At 43.7% G+C, this 13,900-nt stretch overlaps 2 non-coding genes across 2 annotated transcripts; both read left to right on the top strand.

Annotated features, from left to right (window-relative positions):
* The first annotated feature begins 286 nt into the window (after positions 1–286).
* Positions 287–359, top strand: TRNAF-GAA (transfer RNA phenylalanine (anticodon GAA)). Its single transcript has one exon. It is a non-coding gene; the product is annotated as a tRNA-Phe (tRNA).
* Positions 360–1,398: 1,039 nt separating this feature from the next.
* TRNAF-GAA (transfer RNA phenylalanine (anticodon GAA)) lies at positions 1,399–1,471 on the top strand. The gene has a single exon. It is a non-coding gene; the product is annotated as a tRNA-Phe (tRNA).
* The last annotated feature ends 12,429 nt before the right edge of the window (positions 1,472–13,900 follow it).

The following is a 13,900-nucleotide window of genomic DNA, read 5'->3' as shown; positions in this document are numbered from 1 at the left end:
TTACCTTCCACTTCCCCTTGAACACAGATGTCAGTAGTCAGATGACATTGCTTACCTACTCATGCCAAATATATCTGGGTAATATAGTGCTAGTCCATTCAGAGTTAAAAAAACAACTACCTAACCTGGATCCAAAAAATGCTATTTACCCATTGCACCAGTTAATTGCGGAATGATACAGGACTCCTTAAAACATATCTCTACCATATGAGGTTAAAAATCCAGGTCCTGCATCTATTTTGTTAAATGGTTTAAATTAAAGCATGAAGACCACAGCTATAAGCAGGCCGAAATAGCTCAGTTGGGAGAGCGTTAGACTGAAGATCTAAAGGTCCCTGGTTCAATCCCGGGTTTCGGCACAGTTGAGAGATTCCTTGCTTCTAACAAAGTAGGTCTTGGAATCAGCTGTAGTACTTTTTCTCTATTCATCAAATTTTTTCCAACTGATCTACAACACAATCAATTTAACATAGACTTTGCTTTATGTCCTCCTTCTAAACTTGCTTCCACCTCTCTTACCTTCAGGTTTGACAATGAATATTTCCCATTTCATGCTTTTTTGTAAAGTAAACTCTTGTCTGCATTACCTTCCGCCTCCCCTTGAATACAGATGTCAGTAGTCAGATGACATTGCTTACCTACTCATGCCAAATATATCTGGATCCCAAAAATGCTATTTACCCATTGCACCAGTTAATTGCGGAATGATACAGGACTCCTTAAAACATATCTCACCATATGAGGTTAAAAATCCAGGTCCTGCATCTATTTTGTTAAATGGTTTAAATTAAAGTATGAAGACCACAGCTATAAGCAGGCCGAAATAGCTAAGTTGGGAGAGCGTTAGACTGAAGATCTAAAGGTCCCTGGTTCAATCCTGGGTTTCGGCACAGTTGAGGGGTTCCTTGCTTCTAACAAAATAGATCTTGGAATCAGCTGTAGTACTTTTTTCTCAATCAACATTTTTATCAACTGATCTACAAAATGATCAATTCAACATAGACTTTGCTTTCTGTCCTCCTTTTAAACTTTCTTCCACCTATCTTGCCTTCAGGTTTGACTATGAATGTTTTCCATTTCGTCCTTTTTTGTAAAGTAAACTCTTGTCTGCATCACATTCCACTTCCCCTTGAACACAGATGTCAGTAGTCAGATGACATTGCTTACCTACTCATGCCAAATATATCTGGGTAATATAGTGCTAGTCCATTCAGAGTTAAAAAAACAACTACCTAACCTGGATCCCAAAAATGCTATTTACCCATTGCACCAGTTAACTGGGGAATGATACAGGACTCCTTAAAACATATCTCTACCATATGAGGTTAAAAATCCAGGTCCTGCATCTATTTTGTTAAATGGCTCAAATTAAAGTATGAAGACCCCAGCTATCAGAAGGCCGAAATAGCTCAGTTGGGAGAGTGTTAGACTGAAGATCTAAAGGTCCCTGGTTCAATCCCGGGTTTCGGCACAGTTGAGAGGTTCCTTGCTTCTAACAAAATAGGTCTTGGAATCAGCTGTAGTACTTTTTTCTCTATCAACATTTTTATCAACTGATCTACAAAATGATCAATTCAACATAGACTTTGCTTTCTGTCCTCCTTTTAAACTTTCTTCCACCTATCTTGCCTTCAGGTTTGACAATGAATGTTTTCCATTTTGTCCTTTTTTGTAAAGTAAACTCTTGTCTGCATCACATTCCACTTCCCCTTGAACACAGATGTCAGTAGTCAGATGACATTGCTTACCTACTCATGCCAAATATATCTGGTAATATAGTGCTAGTCCATTCAGAGTTAAAAAAACAACTACCTAACCTGGATCCCAAAAGTGCTATTTACCCATTGCACCAGTTAACTGGGGAATGATACAGGACTCCTTAAAACATATCTCTACCATATGAGGTTAAAAATCCAGGTCCTGCATCTATTTTGTTAAATGGTTCAAATTAAAGTATGAAGACCCCAGCTATCAGAAGGCCGAAATAGCTCAGTTGGCCGAGCGTTAGATTGAAGATCTAAAAGTCCCTGGTTCAATCCCGGGTTTCGGCACAGTTGAGAGGTTCCTTGCTTCTAACAAAATAGATCCTGGGATCAGCTGTAGTTTTTTTTCTCTATTCATCAAATTTTTTCCAACTGATCTACAACACAATCAATTTAACATAGACTTTGCTTTATGTCCTCCTTCTAAACTTGCTTCCACCTCTCTTACCTTCAGGTTTGACAATGAATATTTCCCATTTCATGCTTTTTTGTAAAGTAAACTCTTGTCTGCATTACCTTCCACTTCCCCTTGAACACAGATGTCAGTAGTCAGATGACATTGCTTACCTACTCATGCCAAATATATCTGGGTAATATAGTGCTAGTCCATTCAGAGTTAAAAAAACAACTACCTAACCTGGATCCCAAAAATGCTATTTACCCATTGCACCAGTTAATTGCGGAATGATACAGGACTCCTTAAAACATATCTCACCATATGAGGTTAAAAATCCAGGTCCTGCATCTATTTTGTTAAATGGTTTAAATTAAAGTATGAAGACCACAGCTATAAGCAGGCCAAAATAGCTAAGCTGGGAGAGCGTTAGACTGAAGATCTAAAGGTCCCTGGTTCAATCCCGGGTTTCGGCACAGTTGAGAGGTTCCTTGCTTCTAACAAAATAGGTCTTGGAATCAGCTGTAGTACTTTTTTCTCTATCAACATTTTTATCAACTGATCTACAAAATGATCAATTCAACATAGACTTTGCTTTCTGTCCTCCTTTTAAACTTTCTTCCACCTATCTTGCCTTCAGGTTTGACTATGAATGTTTTCCATTTTGTCCTTTCTTGTAAAGTAAACTCTTGTCTGCATCACATTCCACTTCCCCTTGAACACAGATTTCAGTAGTCAGATGACATTGCTTACCTACTCATGCCAAATATATCTGGGTAATATAGTGCTAGTCCATTCAGAGTTAAAAAAAACAACTACCTAACCTGGATCCCAAAAATGCTATTTACCCATTGCACCAGTTAACTGGGGAATGATACAGGACTCCTTAAAACATATCTCTACCATATGAGGTTAAAAATCCAGGTCCTGCATCTATTTCGTTAAATGGTTCAAATTAAAGTATGAAGACCCCAGCTATCAGAAGGCCGAAATAGCTCAGTTGGCCGAGCGTTAGACTGAAGATCTAAAGGTCCCTGGTTCAATCCCGGGTTTCGGCACAGTTGAGAGGTTCCTTGCTTCTAACAAAATAGGTCTTGGGATCAGCTGTAGTTCTTTTTCTCTATTCATCAAATTTTTTCCAACTGATCTACAACACAATCAATTTAACATAGACTTTGCTTTATGTCCTCCTTCTAAACTTGCTTCCACCTCTCTTACCTTCAGGTTTGACAATGAATATTTCCCATTTCATGCTTTTTTGTAAAGTAAACTCTTGTCTGCATTACCTTCCACTTCCCCTTGAACACAGATGTCAGTAGTCAGATGACATTGCTTACCTACTCATGCCAAATATATCTGGGTAATATAGTGCTAGTCCATTCAGAGTTAAAAAAACAACTACCTAACCTGGATCCAAAAAATGCTATTTACCCATTGCACCAGTTAATTGCGGAATGATACAGGACTCCTTAAAACATATCTCTACCATATGAGGTTAAAAATCCAGGTCCTGCATCTATTTTGTTAAATGGTTTAAATTAAAGTATGAAGACCACAGGTATAAGCAGGCCGAAATAGCTCAGTAGGGAGAGCGTTAGACTGAAGATCTAAAGGTCCCTGGTTCAATCCCGGGTTTCGGCACAGTTGAGAGGTTCCTTGCTTCTAACAAAATAGGTCTTGGAATCAGCTGTAGTACTTTTTCTCTATTCATCAAATTTTTTCCAACTGATCTACAACACAATCAATTTAACATAGACTTTGCTTTATGTCCTCCTTCTAAACTTGCTTCCACCTCTCTTACCTTCAGGTTTGACAATGAATATTTCCCATTTCATGCTTTTTTGTAAAGTAAACTCTTGTCTGCATTACCTTCCACCTCCCCTTGAATACAGATGTCAGTAGTCAGATGACATTGCTTACCTACTCATGCCAAATATATCTGGGTAATATAGTGCAAGTCCATTCAGAGTTAAAAAAACAACTACCTAACCTGGATCCCAAAACTGCTATTTGCCCATTGCACCAGTTAATTGCGGAATGATACAGGACTCCTTAAAACATATCTCTACCATATGAGGTTAAAAATCCAGGTCCTGCATCTATTTTGTTAAATGGTTTAAATTAAAGTATGAAGACCACAGCTATAAGCAGGCCGCAATAGCTCAGTTGGGAGAGCGTTAGACTGAAGATCTAAAGGTCCCTGGTTCAATCCCGGGTTTCGGCACAGTTGAGAGGTTCCTTGCTTCTAACAATATAGGTCTTGGAATCAGCTGTAGTACTTTTTTCTCTATCAACATTTTTATCAACTGATCTACAAAATGATCAATTCAACATAGACTTTGCTTTCTGTCCTCCTTTTAAACTTTCTTCCACCTATCTTGCCTTCAGGTTTGACTATGAATGTTTTCCATTTCGTCCTTTTTTGTAAAGTAAACTCTTGTCTGCATCACATTCCACTTCCCCTTGAACACAGATGTCAGTAGTCAGATGACATTGCTTACCTACTCATGCCAAATATATCTGGGTAATATAGTGCTAGTCCATTCAGAGTTAAAAAAACAACTACCTAACCTGGATCCCAAAAATGCTATTTACCCATTGCACCAGTTAACTGGGGAATGATACAGGACTCCTTAAAACATATCTCTTCCATATGAGGTTAAAAATCCAGGTCCTGCATCTATTTTGTTAAATGGTTTAAATTAAAGTATGAAGACCACAGCTATAAGCAGGCCGAAATAGCTCAGTTGGGCGAGCGTTAGACTGAAGATCTAAAGGTCCCTGGTTCAATCCCGGGTTTCGGCACAGTTGAGAGGTTCCTTGCTTCTAACAAAATAGGTCTTGGGATCAGCTGTAGTTCTTTTTCTCTATTCATCAAATTTTTTCCAACTGATCTACAACACAATCAATTTAACATAGACTTTGCTTTATGTCCTCCTTCTAAACTTGCTTCCACCTCTCTTACCTTCAGGTTTGACAATGAATATTTCCCATTTCATGCTTTTTTGTAAAGTAAACTCTTGTCTGCATTACCTTCCACTTCCCCTTGAACACAGATGTCAGTAGTCAGATGACATTGCTTACCTACTCATGCCAAATATATCTGGGTAATATAGTGCTAGTCCATTCAGAGTTTGGAAAGGGGCGACCACTCGGTCCCCCCGAACGTATGGCAGAGTGCCTCGATCCCCCCGGGAAGCCATTTTTGGGCGGGAGGCGCGTCTCGGCTGGTATGCCCGAAGCGGCGTAGCCGGGGCGCGCTTTTTCCCGCCCTTGAGTGGGCTGGCCTAGACACGGACGCCGCCGGCCACGCCCTCGGGGCAGGCAGGGGCGGGTTTACGCCCGCCCTGAAGATGGATAAAAAGAGACGCAAGACCAGAAGACATCCTCTTGTTCCTGTGCTCTGAAGCTGCACCTCCCCGCTGCACGTGAGCTCGAGACGGAACGAAGAGCCAATTTTGAGCGTTTTAATCATTCTTGTTTGTTTTTCAGTTACTTTGTTGGAGAATGCCGAAGAAGGTTGGAAAGCGCATGAATACCGACCAGATGCTGCAGGTTATCATGAAAGAGATGTCCGAGCTAAAGAAGCGGGTGGACAAGAATGAGGAAAGGGGTCCAAAACGTCCTTTGGCGGGAGCAGCCCCGGGAGGGAAAAACAAGAGGCCCAGGAGGGGGGCAACGGGAGAGGAGATCCCCGGTCCCAGTGCTCCGCTCGAGGCTCCAACTCCCGTGCCAGAGGAGGGGAATCCGATCACCCCCGTGTCCGAGGATGATATGCCGCCCGAGTTGGCAGCACAATTGGCAGCGTGGTTGGGAAAAGGTAACGAGGGCGCCACGGCTGTCGAAGCGCAGGAGCTGATTAAGCAATTGCGTGAGAAACGGGAAGCAGCCAAGGTGCCCGTGCCGGCTGCAGTGGGGGACAAGACACCAGGGACGGTTGCGACCACAGAGGCAGCGTCAGGTGCAGGTAAGCGGCCATTGCCGATCGCGAGGGATGAGTCAACACCCTCTCGGAGAGAAAAGTTGGGGCAACATGTTCCTTTGGCAATTAAGGAGAAGATTTGGGCGGGGGAGTATGTGAACATTTTTTCGTTACTTGTTGATCATTATGAGGTGGAGCATGTAAAGAGTCAGAAGGACCTCATGCATCCGAGTGTTTGGCGCGCAAAGATGGCCGCCTTTAAGGTGAATGAGAATATCGCCAATTGGGGCAATGCCTGGGGAATCTTTACATCAATCCTGGGGGAACGTAGGCCTGAGTTGCTTTCCGAGTTCCCAATCTACCAATCACGAATCATGGGGTACTCGACATCGCACCAGGGTAATCATTGGTTTTGTTACGATAATATGTTCAGAAAGGAAAAGGAGCATAATAAAAGTTTAACCTGGGATTGTTATGATGCCTTGACTTGGGATAAAATGAAGGAGTCAGGAATGTTGAAAATGCCGTTGGTAGGAAGTAATGTGGGTGAATCCTCCCGACAATATGCGGGGACGCCCTTTCGATCAGGTTCGGGGGCCGACGATCACTCGAAACCTACCGGCAATACCGGAAGGAAGGGTTTCTGTTTTAATTACAACAGAGGAAAATGTACGAGACCGCAGGGATCGTGTAAATTCAAACATGAATGTAGTAGTTGTGGGTCGTCCCATCCTGAGACCTCGTGCAGAGCCAGAACGGGTGATAACGGGGGGAGAGGAGGTGCCAAACAGGTCTAATATAGTCCGAGGGGCGCCTTTACCCACTCCCATTGATACCCTGGCAATGATCCCTTGGCTCAGTGATTACCCGGATCGTACTTCTGCTGGGGTGCTGCGAAACGGTTTTTCGTATGGTTTCCGCATCCCGGTAGGGGACTTTCAGGGTGTGGATAAGTGTAAAAACCAACTTTCCGTCTTGCAGCATACAACCGTAGTACGGGATAAGATCCGGAAAGAGGTGACTCGAGGTCGGGTCGCTGGCCCGTTTAGTCTACCCCCAGTCCAGAATTTTGTTTGTTCTCCCTTAGGGGTAGTCCCCAAGAAAGACCCTGGAGAGTTCCGACTAATTCATAATTTATCAGCTCCACGAGGTCTTTCCGTAAATGAGGCAATCGATCCAGAAGTGTGTTCGGTGCGGTACGCATCCTTCGATGAGGCCGTAGCCATTTTGAATCGCCTGGGGCCCGGGGCGCTGATGGCGAAATCAGATATCGAGTCAGCGTTCCGATTGCTCCCGGTACACCCAGACGACCAGCGTCTCCTAGGTTTCATGTTTCAGGGTTGTTATTACATGGATAGGTGTATGCCAATGGGGTGTTCTATATCCTGTGCTTATTTCGAGAAATTCAGTAGTTTTCTACAATGGGTTTTCACAAAGAAAACGGGTTTCCAAGATGTAATGCACTACCTTGATGATTTCTTATTTCTTGGGGCAGCCGGGGGTCTTGAATGTGGCCGGGCCTTGGCCGAATTTTGTGTGTTGATGAAACAGTTAGGTGTGCCATTGGCGCCGGGTAAAACAGTGGGTCCTACGACTTGCCTCGAGTTTCTGGGGATCGAGTTGGACTCCATTGAGGGGTGTTTCCGTTTGCCAGCCGAGAAAGTCTTGAAGTTCAGGGCTGCGCTGCAACTGTGTATAAATGCATCAAAAGTTACGCTGCAACAATTACAGCAGGTGGTGGGACAGTTGAATTTTGCCCTGAGGGTAATACCAATGGCCCGCCCCTTTTCCCGTTCAATTGCCCAAGCGATGGTCGGCCTTAAAGAAGGCCATCATCGCACGAGACTATCGGCCGAGATCCGCCAGGACATGCGTATTTGGTTAGCATTCTTGGCGGATTTCAATGGTAGAATCGTCTGGAATAAACCAGCCGTGTCTTCTGAGGAGCTGGGGCTATGGACAGATTCTGCGGGAAGCATAGGTTTTGGCGCCATTTTCGGCACGAAATGGTCGGCACAAAGATGGCCGACTTGGTGGCATGAGAGGGGTCTGACGAGTAATATTGCTTTCCTCGAACTGTTTCCCATCTTGGTGGCCTTGAGAACATGGCCCGATGGGTTCAAAAATCACTCGGTCATATTTTGGTCGGACAATATGACCGTGGTCGAGTGCATCAATAGTCAGGCAGCACGTTGTAAACTGATCTTAAGACTGCTTAAAGAAATTGTGTTACTATGTATGCAATTGAACGTGCTATTCAGAGCAAAACATGTGCCAGGGGTGATGAATCAGGCAGCTGACGCACTGTCTCGTTTTCAAATGCAGGCTTTTTCGGGTTTCCTTCCCTCAGCGGACCCGGAGCCGGCACCCTTTACCGAAGCTCTCTGGTCTCTCGGTGCCCCGAACTTCGTCACCTCGTGGGAGAGAGTCTAGCACCAAGGACGAGGAAGGCATATGAAGGGGCGTTTCGGGCCTATTTAGCCTTTTTGGGGAGTGATAGAGAGCAACTTTGGGGTCATGAGGAATGGGTGGTGAATTTCCTGATGTCCTTACGTAGGGCTGGGAAATCGGTGGCTACGGCCCAGAGGCATCGTGCTGCCATTTCCTTTATTGCCAGAGCACACGCTATCCAGGACCCAACAGCGTCTTTCGTTGTACAGAAAGCGCTGCGTGGGTGGCAACGCCTTGAGGGTCGCAGAGTAGATGAAAGGCGCCCGATAGGTTTGGATAGATTGTCCCAGTTGTTGGCTACACTTCCTGCCACATGTTCATCTCAGTTTGAGGCAGTGCTGTTCCGAGCCACGTTTACGCTAACATTTCACGGAGCAATGCGAGTAAGCGAACTAGTTGCAAGGAACAAACTGGATGTGGCGGGGGGTTTGTGCCGGGAACATGTTCAGATCAGGGGAGAAACGATGACTGTCTCCTTTGTAAAGTCTAAGACTGACCAAGATGGGATGGGTGACTGCGTCGTCGTACGCAGGATTCCTGGGTCCTCCATATGTCCGGTAAAGTGTTTAGAGGATTACCTAGCACGAAGGGTGGCATCATGGGGGGGGACTTTGTTAAGACACGCGGACGCCACCCCACTGACGAAATTTCAGTTTCAGCGGGTGCTTGCGATGTCAGTTGCCGCTGCGGGCTTGAACCCGGGCGAATTTGGGACCCATTCCTTTCGGATAGGGGCTGCTACGGAAGCTACAGCCAGGGGCCTTGATGTTGAGCAAGTGAAACGAATGGGGCGTTGGTCCTCCAATTGTTATAAAAGATATGTGCGGTTGCACATGTTGTGAAGCTGTAATTATGTACTTTTTACTCACGCTTCTTGTTTTTTGTTTGGTTTCAGTTACGCAAGCCTACGAGGCGGGGCGGACTATGCAGTCGACCCTACACCGGGCCAGCGGTCAGACATCACCGGCTGTGAAAAAGGAGGTGTGGGTCGTGGGCCACTCATACGTGAGGCGTGCCGCGGACGTATTCAAAGCAGGTGATATGATTCACGTAGCTGGGGAATACGGGTACAGGATGTCCTTCTACGGAAGGGGCGGTCTCTGTATTGACCAGTTTCAAACATTCTTTGAGGGTTTGTTAGGGCGGACAAGGTCACCGCCGTCTATAGTAATAGTGCATGTTGGGGGCAATGATTTGGTCACCATCGGTAGACGACTACTCCTGGAGGCAATGCTTTCCACTGTAAGTTGGTTGGCGAGGAGAGTTCCGGGGTGCACAATTGCATGGTCCCATTTGATTCCACGAAAGGTGTGGCGGGGGGCTATCTCTATACCTGCTTTGAATCACTCTGTTAGAAAGCTTAACAATAAAGTGAGTAGGTTGTTCCGTTCCAGGACATTGCATTCTATTTCTCATAGCTGTATTAATGATGACAGGATGTATTCGGGGGATGGTGTGCATTTGTCTTGGGTGGGGAATGAGTTGTTCTTAGGGGACCTCTTAGCATGGTTGAAATCTTTGAAACATGACCTTTAGGTAGGAGTTTTTTGGGGGGTCCGGATAGCCGGTCAACTATCCGGCCTGTGGCGGTAAGGTCATGATCGGTGAGCACTAATTGGAAGATCCCTATGAGTGGGCGTCACCCAACACGGATGGGAGCGCTCGGGGGAGGTGGCCTTTGGCCCCTCAACGGGGAGGCGGTCCCTTCTAAGGATGGGTCGCCGGAAGAAGAGGAAAGGCGGTCAAGGCCCCTTCCTGTGTAGGAGGGGTTACAGCCCCCTCCTGGGGAATTTCCCGGGGCCAGTGACATCTGCGACGGCAGATGCGGTAAGTTGTGTGGGGTTGGGGGGAGGTCTACGATACCTTCTAGATACCTCACACGAGTCTTCGAACGACCTTTAACTGGCGTCGAGTTGATAAGTGCCCCCGTCAAGACAAGGGAAATTGTAGTAGTTGCACGTGAGTACGCCTCAGTGCTGTCGCCCCTCCCAAGTGGGCGGGGTATGTCTGGTTAGGGATCTTGACACCGGTTACGACCTTGCCGTTGGCCCTTAAACGTTAGGATGTACAATTTCAATATTTCAAGTAAATGTTTTGTAGGATGTTAGATCGGCTAGGAGAACCTCTGTATTAGAGAATCTGTTAAGGTTAGCCAAACATCGCAGTGTGGTATGAAATTGTACATTAATGTTTAAATGTTTTAATTTTTTGTTTTAATAAATACGGCCGGGAGGGTCACTCCCTCCCACTTCCAAAAAACTTCAAGAACTGTTTCCGGTTTCCCTCATTTGGGGATTGTGTTGAGAGGGGGTGGCGGGTATCTCAGCCATAAAAAAAACAACTACCTAAACTGGATCCAAAAAATGCTATTTACCCATTGCACCAGTTAATTGCGGAATGATACAGGACTCCTTAAAACATATCTCTACCATATGAGGATAAAAATCCAGGTCCTGCATCTATTTTGTTAAATGGTTTAAATTAAAGTATGAAGACCACAGCTATAAGCAGGCCGAAATAGCTCAGTTGGGAGAGCGTTAGACTGAAGCTCTAAAGGTCCCTGATTCAATCCCGGGTTTCGGCACAGTTGAGAGGTTCCTTGCTTCTAACAAAATAGGTCTTGGAATCAGCTGTAGTACTTTTTCTCTATTCATCAAATTTTTTCCAACTGATCTACAACACAATCAATTTAACATAGACTTTGATTTATGTCCTCCTTCTAAACTTGCTTCCACCTCTCTTACCTTCAGGTTTGACAATGAATATTTCCCATTTCATGCTTTTTTGTAAAGTAAACTCTTGTCTGCATTACCTTCCACTTCCCCTTGAACACAGATGTCAGTAGTCAGATGACATTGCTTACCTACTCATGCCAAATATATCTGGGTAATATAGTGCTAGTCCATTCAGAGTTAAAAAAACAACTACCTAACCTGGATCCCAAAAATGCTATTCACCCATTGCACCAGTTAATTGCGGAATGATACAGGACTCCTTAAAACATATCTCACCATATGAGGTTAAAAATCCAGGTCCTGCATCTATTTTGTTAAATGGTTTAAATTAAAGTATGAAGACCACAGCTATAAGCAGGCCAAAATAGCTAAGCTGGGAGAGCGTTAGACTGAAGATCTAAAGGTCCCTGGTTCAATCCCGGGTTTCGGCACAGTTGAGAGGTTCCTTGCTTCTAACAAAATAGGTCTTGGAATCAGCTGTAGTACTTTTTTCTCTATCAACATTTTTATCAACTGATCTACAAAATGATCAATTCAACATAGACTTTGCTTTCTGTCCTCCTTTTAAACTTTCTTCCACCTATCTTGCCTTCAGGTTTGACTATGAATGTTTTCCATTTTGTCCTTTTTTGTAAAGTAAACTCTTGTCTGCATCACATTCCACTTCCCCTTGAACACAGATGTCAGTAGTCAGATGACATTGCTTACCTACTCATGCCAAATATATCTGGGTAATATAGTGCTAGTCCATTCAGAGTTAAAAAAAACAACTACCTAACCTGGATCCCAAAAATGCTATTTACCCATTGCACCAGTTAACTGGGGAATGATACAGGACTCCTTAAAACATATCTCTACCATATGAGGTTAAAAATCCAGGTCCTGCATCTATTTTGTTAAATGGTTCAAATTAAAGTATGAAGACCCCAGCTATCAGAAGGCCGAAATAGCTCAGTTGGCCGAGCGTTAGACTGAAGATCTAAAGGTCCCTGGTTGAATCCCGGGTTTCGGCACAGTTGAGAGGTTCCTTGCTTCTAACAAAATAGGTCTTGGGATCAGCTGTAGTTCTTTTTCTCTATTCATCAAATTTTTTCCAACTGATCTACAACACAATCAATTTAACATAGACTTTGCTTTATGTCCTCCTTCTAAACTTGCTTCCACCTCTCTTACCTTCAGGTTTGACAATGAATATTTCCCATTTCATGCTTTTTTGTAAAGTAAACTCTTGTCTGCATTACCTTCCACTTCCCCTTGAACACAGATGTCAGTAGTCAGATGACATTGCTTACCTACTCATGCCAAATATATCTGGGTAATATAGTGCTAGTCCATTCAGAGTTAAAAAAACAACTACCTAACCTGGATCCAAAAAATGCTATTTACCCATTGCACCAGTTAATTGCGGAATGATACAGGACTCCTTAAAACATATCTCTACCATATGAGGTTAAAAATCCAGGTCCTGCATCTATTTTGTTAAATGGTTTAAATTAAAGCATGAAGACCACAGGTATAAGCAGGCCGAAATAGCTCAGTTGGGAGAGCGTTAAACTGAAGATCTAAAGGTCCCTGGTTCAATCCCGGGTTTCGGCACAGTTGAGAGGTTCCTTGCTTCTAACAAAATAGGTCTTGGAATCAGCTGTAGTACTTTTTCTCTATTCATCAAATTTTTTCCAACTGATCTACAACACAATCAATTTAACATAGACTTTGCTTTATGTCCTCCTTCTAAACTTGCTTCCACCTCTCTTACCTTCAGGTTTGACAATGAATATTTCCCATTTCATGCTTTTTTGTAAAGTAAACTCTTGTCTGCATTACCTTCCACCTCCCCTTGAATACAGATGTCAGTAGTCAGATGACATTGCTTACCTACTCATGCCAAATATATCTGGATCCCAAAAATGCTATTTACCCATTGCACCAGTTAATTGCGGAATGATACAGGACTCCTTAAAACATATCTCACCATATGAGGTTAAAAATCCAGGTCCTGCATCTATTTTGTTAAATGGTTTAAATTAAAGTATGAAGACCACAGCTATAAGCAGGCCGAAATAGCTAAGTTGGGAGAGCGTTAGACTGAAGATCTAAAGGTCCCTGGTTCAATCCCGGGTTTCGGCACAGTTGAGAGGTTCCTTGCTTCTAACAAAATAGATCTTGGAATCAGCTGTAGTACTTTTTTCTCAATCAACATTTTTATCAACTGATCTACAAAATGATCAATTCAACATAGACTTTGCTTTCTGTCCTCCTTTTAAACTTTCTTCCACCTATCTTGCCTTCAGGTTTGACTATGAATGTTTTCCATTTCGTCCTTTTTTGTAAAGTAAACTCTTGTCTGCATCACATTCCACTTCCCCTTGAACACAGATGTCAGTAGTCAGATGACATTGCTTACCTACTCATGCCAAATATATCTGGGTAATATAGTGCTAGTCCATTCAGAGTTAAAAAAACAACTACCTAACATGGATCCCAAAAATGCTATTTACCCATTGCACCAGTTAACTGGGGAATGATACAGGACTCCTTAAAACATATCTCTACCATATGAGGTTAAAAATCCAGGTCCTGCATCTATTTTGTTAAATGGTTCAAATTAAAGTATGAAGACCCCAGCTATGAGAAG

Source organism: Lissotriton vulgaris, chromosome 8, assembly GCF_964263255.1.
Source record: "Lissotriton vulgaris chromosome 8, aLisVul1.2, whole genome shotgun sequence".
Classification (NCBI taxonomy): Eukaryota; Metazoa; Chordata; class Amphibia; order Caudata; family Salamandridae; genus Lissotriton; species Lissotriton vulgaris.
Note: the sequence above shows the minus strand (reverse complement) of the source record. Positions and strands in the feature narration are given on the sequence as shown.